This window comes from Ursus americanus, chromosome 17 (assembly GCF_024610735.1).
Source record: "Ursus americanus isolate L20-20 chromosome 17, mUrsAme1.1.p, whole genome shotgun sequence".
Classification (NCBI taxonomy): Eukaryota; Metazoa; Chordata; class Mammalia; order Carnivora; family Ursidae; genus Ursus; species Ursus americanus.
Window position 1 is genome coordinate 23,990,895 of NC_142143.1, and position 6,591 is coordinate 23,997,485.

A 6,591-nucleotide genomic window follows, 5' to 3' on the forward strand; every position below is an offset into this window, starting at 1 on the left:
TATGGGAGATGTTTATATATTTTTTTTTTGTGGTTTTCTGAATCTTCCTAACATAATTCACATTAGCATTTTTTCAAAACAGAAAAAAAAACCCTACCTAACCTTTAGAAAATATTGTCATATTAGTGCACTCTCAAATATGTTATAAATCAGCCTACAAAGACAAAGGGGAACTATGGATAACCAGGACATAAAAAAGCTCTTGCCTGAAACATACAGAAAAATCTGACAGCAGTGGAGTCTTTCATTTAAATGACCCTTGAGCCTCTGTGCGTGTGTGTGTGTGTGTGTGTGTGTGTGTGTGTGTAGGTGCAGGCCCTTAGGAAGGGGCAGAAGCCAGCTGCCTGCAGCCACAGTGCAGCCCAAACAGAGAACCCACTGCTTTTAAAGTTTAATGAGGAACCCCATTAGTTCTGGGGAACATGAAGATGGCTGAATCATTCTCTAGGACTTGAAACGAGCAAAGCCATTAATTCGTAAGCAGTAATTCACCATCAGCCCAAAAAAAAAAAAAAAAAGTCTCTACTCCAGGAAGTCACATCCTTGGATAATTTTTTTTTTTTTTTTTTTAGTTTCAGGTTTGTCAGTAGGTAATGTTTTGCAACCATATTGGTGTTTTGAATCAGATAGGTGTATAAACATAATTGGGTGGCACAGAACACACAAAACCCAGTATCTGACAGCTAAGAAAAGAACATTTTAATTTATATGCATTGACTGGAAGAACTTTAAAACCTATTTCATTTCAGGAAAAGACTCAAGTTCCAAAAAGTTATTACAAATATAAATTTCAAAATATGATCTCAGAGTTACATTTACTATATATTAGCAGTTTTGAATTATTAATTTTTTTAACTAAGAAGAGGAGATCTTTAATAAATGTTTTAAGAAACTTCAAAATTCAAATGGAGTTGGGGAAAAAAAAAAAAAAAGGCACCACTCTCCCCTATCTGGGCAATTGCCATTCTGGTGTGAAAAACATTAGTACCAAGTAAGTGAGGTTCAGAGATGGTCTAATTCAGCTCGCAAAGGCAAACCATCCCAATTCATCATCTAAATGTCATTCTATGGCATGTTACTGACCAAAAAGAGAGCAAGGGAGAGAACATTCATGCATACTGTGGTACATATGTGGCAGAAAATTGCAACTGACAACTTGTAAAGGTCCTATTCATTGAATGGATGCAGGCAATCATCATCACCGTTAATGTAAAAGAGAGTTTCTCACTGTGGGCACTACTGATATTTTGGGCTGGAAAATTATTGGGGGGGGGCTGTTCGATACCTTGCTGGATGTGTGCCTAACTTTCTATGGACTAGATGCCAAGAGCACCCCCTCTCGTTATGACAACCAAAATGTCTCCAGATATTGCCAAATGTCACCTGGGGGACAAAATTACTCTAGAAATTCTGTTTATCCAGACTGGTTTGTATTCCCTCAAAGGGGCCTCTCCTGCAATCTGGAAAGTTTTTTCTTATCTATTTGTATGTAAGTGCTATGGTCCTACTCACAGATTTCAAAGTGACAATTTATTGAACATCTACTCTGTGCCTGGCACTGTGTTAGGGACATCCTGTACTCACGTTCACTGACTCACACCCTGGTTGGGCTGTTTTTAGGACACGCTTTGCCACCAGAAGAGAAATATCAACACCTCACAACCCCTCAAGAGTATGTCCTCAAGCAGCATGTCCTTTTCAATAAAGGAACCCCACAGTTTCAATCAGGTTCCTTAAAATTCTTTACCCTTTTAAGCAACTGCACACATTTCTAATGTTTAAAGGTTTAAAGGAGGGGGAGGAAGAAGGCCATAAGGTCTTTGCTATATCTGGCATAGAAAGACCATCAGGGTTTTTGCAGGCAGGATCATTACTGGAAACTCTAAAAACACTTATAGACAGTCTTCTTCACTGTCTGACCCACATGCCCTCCTAACACAATTTGTAATTTTATAATCCCCATAAATTGAAACTCATAACTGACCTATCCCAAATAAATGTGTGCCACAGACAGAGAAAAAGGGAGAGAGATCAGAGGGTATTTTGTTTGGCAATAAAGCAATAAGGCTCAGAAATCGATTTGGAGTCATTAATAGATGCCTGGAACACGCTTAGTTTCTCACCACCTCTGGCTCCCCCCCCCCCGCCCCCTCCAACAAAGACGCAAGCACAGATGAGAGAGGATGGGGGTGTTTGAGTTGCTTGGGCAATAGAAACTTCACACACACACACACACACATACACTACACACAACTGGGAAAGAAAAACCTGTAAGTCTGAAATCCAAAATGGCCCAAGTGACTTCAACTTTTCAAGATGCTGCCCTGAAAAGGTTGTTGGGCAGCTGCACCTCTACGTAAATAAAGCCGTAACTTGCCTCCCTCTGCAGCCTAGGGCTCCCCCGGCTGACAGTGGCTGCACAAAACCCCTCCTGTGCCGAGCAGCGGAAACTCCTAATGAGATTAGTTGGTGTGTGTGCAGACATTACTTAGCAGTGACTAAAGGGGCTCTCTCTTCCTGCAGCAGCCAGTGGAAAATTCAGGGAACTTTTTCCCCCTGCAGCAGCAGAATCCCTGTAACCCTCTCCCCAGCCAACTCCAACAACAACTCAGCCTCCCCCAGCCCCCCTCCGGCTGGGGTGCTGGGGGTAGTTAAAGACCGGCCAGGGGCTTCCAAAAGCGGGAGGGTAGGAGTGGGCCGGCGGGGAAGGGGCGGGGGACCCCTCGAACACTACAAAGGAAACTGTAAAAGGCACAAATACATAAACCTGAGAAGGAGCAAACCAGTTTCTTTGTGAGCTCCTCTAGTGAGTCATTTTCAAGATGCTGTCTGCTGCCAGTTTCAAAGCGGAAGCGCATGGCAATTAGTCTTGCCGTTTCCAGACAAGCCAGAAACTCTCCCGACACTCGTTTTTTTTTTTCTAAAAAGCCCCTTTTGCAGTTTCTGAAACAACATTTCTAACTCCCACCCCCACCCGCCACCTAAATGCAACTTGTCCTCAGAATGATTCGGTTCAGAAAAATGTAACAAAACCGAGACCTCTTATTTGTCTTTTTTAACTCCCCAAAATTTTAATTCCTCCTCCCAAAAGTTACAGTAGCATTACAGGCCAACATTCAGTTGCAAGTTGAAGAGCCCCTTCCTAAAGAGCTGGGGGCTCCAAGACCGTCTGCTGCCTGGTCCTCCACCAAAACCGTGTCCAGTAAGGACTCCACTGGCTTTTAAAGGTCCACCTGGGCGTGCGCCTGGGGCGATGATCCCGGCTGGGGGGAGGGTCGGGTCACCTGCCGAATGAGAAGGGACGTGGCCCCCAGCCCCGCGTCTTCGCTCCCCACGCCCTCGCTTTCCCCTCTACCCTCATCCTCTCCCCGAATCGGAGCACCGGTGCCCACTGCCACCCCAGGAGAGTCCCGGCCCCAGCTGGAAGGTCGGCGGTGGTCCAGCATCCAGGCACGCAGCCTGCCCCGTCGCCGTCCCTCCCAGGGACCCTAAGTCTCACCGTCCCCTCCTCCCCCCCGCGCGCCCCCTTCTCCGAGCCGCAGCGCAGCCCCGGGGCAGGGTGCCGCCGGCGCGGGGTCGGACGCGGCGCGGAGCTCTGGCGGGGCCGGCGGCGCGGGCGCTGAGCATCCCGGCGGCGCCCCCTCCCCAGGGCCGCAGCCCACCCCGCGGCGCCCACTAGCCCCACCCCCACCAAGCCAAAGAAAAGAAAGAAAAAGCACCCCGACGAAACTTTGCAACTGTCCGAGCAACAGGCAGAAACCCTGCTACCTACCCAGATGTGGGGGAGCTTTCAAGATCCTTCTTCGGGGGAATTTCTAGGAGGAACCGGGCGAAAGCCCCCGACTTTCCATGCTGACAGGCGTCTGCAGACGGTCTGTTGCTCTTGTAATGAGATCCTGATTTTTCCCCTTTTTTTTCTTTCTCTCGCTCCTCTTTTTTTTTTTTTTTTTTTTTTTCCTCTGGTGTGTGTGTGAGAGCAGGAAGTTGGAGCAGTCAGGCCGAGCCGGCTCACTTCCTTTACTGCATTATTCCCCAGGCGGTGTGCAGTCTGTGTAAACAGGCTTTTCCGCCCCGCGCCGCGCGCCCCGGCCGCGGCTGTGCGCCGGGGCTGGCCGCCGAGGCCCGCGCATACTCCGCCGCCTGCGCCCCGCGCGCTCGCCCCGCACCGCGCCGCGCCCCCGCCCGCCGCGCGCCCCGCTTCCTGCTCGGCCACCCCAGGGGAGGAGCCTCCGGACCCTCTGCGACTCCGGGCGGCCGCAGCCCCTCCCCGAGGCGGGGGACTGCTCGGCCAGAAACCTAGAGAAGCGGCACCCCGCCCCCCTCCCCCCCGCCAACCCGGGGCGCGGGTGGCGACCCCCGGCTGCGGCGGACCCGGGGATCCCTCCTCCGCCCTCGGGGTCCCTGCGCTGGGCACTGCAGTGGGGTCCTGCCTTGCCCAGTTGGCCTGGGCGGGAAGGCCCGAAGCGGGGAGGCCGCTAGACTGGCTGTTTTCTGTTAGCTGGAATGGCTGAGTAGTGGGGCAGTGGGGCACGGGGAGTGGGGTGCAGACTTAGGTGGCTCTAGGCAAAGGGCTGCTTTTATCGTGGGTGGGGACGGGATTGCTTAGGATGAGATGTCGGATGTGCAGAAAAGGAGGCACGGTTTCTGTCTGGGGATGGACACAGTTCCTGTCTGGGATTAAAAAAAAAAAAAAAAAGCCAGAGCTCAGAGTAAGGGGCCCACTTTGGGGAAAAGAATGAGAGCCATAAACTGGAAGCCAGGATTCGCCAGGAAGAGACCTTTCTGGCCGTTCACTATGGCCTACCACAGGCCCAACCTTTCCTGCCTGCTAAGGAGCTCCAGAGGGAAATGAGCAGTCACGGCGGCGCTGAGCGACTGAGGCTTCAGAAGGAGGCTCTGTGGTCGCAAGGCAGGATTACACAGCGCAACATCCCTCGGGGACGGCCCACCCGGAGGACCAGGCCGGGCTGTCCCTGGAGAGCTTGTCCATTGCCTGAGGCTGACGCGGTCTTTGGAAGGGCCCCTCACCTCAAGCGCTGTGCTCCAACCCCAACTGCTCACCTTCTGGAACCCTCCATCTCTGTGCCTCCACTCCCTTCCTGGGCGGCAGACCGGTGGTTCTCAAACTTGAGTGTGCCCCAGCGTCACGGGCGGGGCCTCATAAAATACTGGTTGCCTGGCCCTCACCTGCGGGAATACCTGATTCAGAACACCTGGGGCAGTTCTCAGGCAGGTTTACTGTTTAGAATCACCTGGGGAGCGTTTTGAAGACTACTGGTCTCCATGCACAGCCCAACCAATCAAGTCAGATTCCCCACTTTGTTTCTTATTTTTGCAATCTTTTCTAAAGATTATTTGCTTATGAATCTCTCACGTCTACTAAACTGTGGGTTTCTAAAGGGCAGGCATTGCGTTTTACTCAAGTTTGCACCCGCGGCTCTCCACCCCTAAGTGCCTGTCAGAGCACCTGAGTCCTGGACAGTCCGTTTGGAAGCATTTGCTACCTGGCTGGTATGGAGAGTTCACTGAGAGGTGGGAGGAGGCCTGCCAAATCTCTGAGAAGGGTGGGAAACCATGAGGTATGAGAGGTGGGGGTAAGACTGGAGAGCAGAGAAGGAGGAGAAGGTAGGGGGAAGGAGGCTGTTTTATCAACTCCTGGTTTTCTACAGCTAATTTTACACCTTTAGGGATCACCCTTGTAATCCCTCGCTGGCTTCCCTTGTCACTTGGGAGAGCTCACTCTGTGTCCCCTTGTGATCCGGTGATCTGTGGACTGGGAGAAAGTGAACTTATTTTATTAGCCTTCTCAAGGAGGACAAAAAAATCTCGTACGCACAATTGAGAACACCATTTTGCTTTATTTTAAAAAGTAGATGCCAAAGCCAAACACAAGTATATTTTAAACCAGTGGATTTCATGATTTTCATTTTATTTTTTCCACAATAAATCTTTGTAGAATCCTAATATGTGTGAGAGAAAAGGTATACGTGTTTTCATCAGGCAGTTGGATTGTTTTGAGGAAACACGCCCCTGTTTAAAGCACTCCTGAAACATTTATGGGCAGCCCTAGGGTTTCTCTGGTCAAATGAAGGCCTCTTAAGTTTTCCTGGTGTTTGAGATTGTCCACACCACTGCTCCCAACTCTCCACGTGAATGAGTAAGTCAGAGCTGACTCTGCTCTTCCTCCTGGCACAGGGAATAACTTTTACTTTTAGGTGTCTCTAGCGTCTGTCCTTTGCATTCTAAGGAAAAACCGCTGTCTTAGTTTGGACTGCTGTAACAAATGCCATAGACTGGATGGACAGCTTAAATAACAGACCTTTATTTCTCATAGTCCTGGAGGAGGGGTAGTCCAAGATCAAGGTGCCAGCAGATTTGCTGCTTGGTGAGAGCCCTCTTCCTAGCACGGCCCCCTCTTGCTATGTTTCCATATGGCCTTTTCTCAGTACACACATGTGGGGAGAGAGGGAGGAAGCAAAACTTCTGGCGTCCATTCTTGTAAGGACACTAATCCCACACGGGAGCTTCACCCTCATGACTTCGTCTAAACCTGATGAACTCCCAAAGCCCGCAACTCCTAATACCATCACA

The 6,591-nt window shown here is 50.1% G+C and overlaps 1 protein-coding gene across 1 annotated transcript in view; it reads right to left on the reverse strand.

Annotated features, from left to right (window-relative positions):
• Positions 1–4,141, reverse strand: part of ELK3 (ETS transcription factor ELK3) — a 66,732-nt gene extending 62,591 nt beyond the window's left edge. The window contains exon 1 of the mRNA XM_045779480.2: positions 3,773–4,141. The gene's annotated coding sequence lies outside the window, so the exon portion shown is untranslated. The remainder of the gene's footprint in view (positions 1–3,772) is intronic.
• Between the last annotated feature and the right edge of the window lie 2,450 nt (positions 4,142–6,591).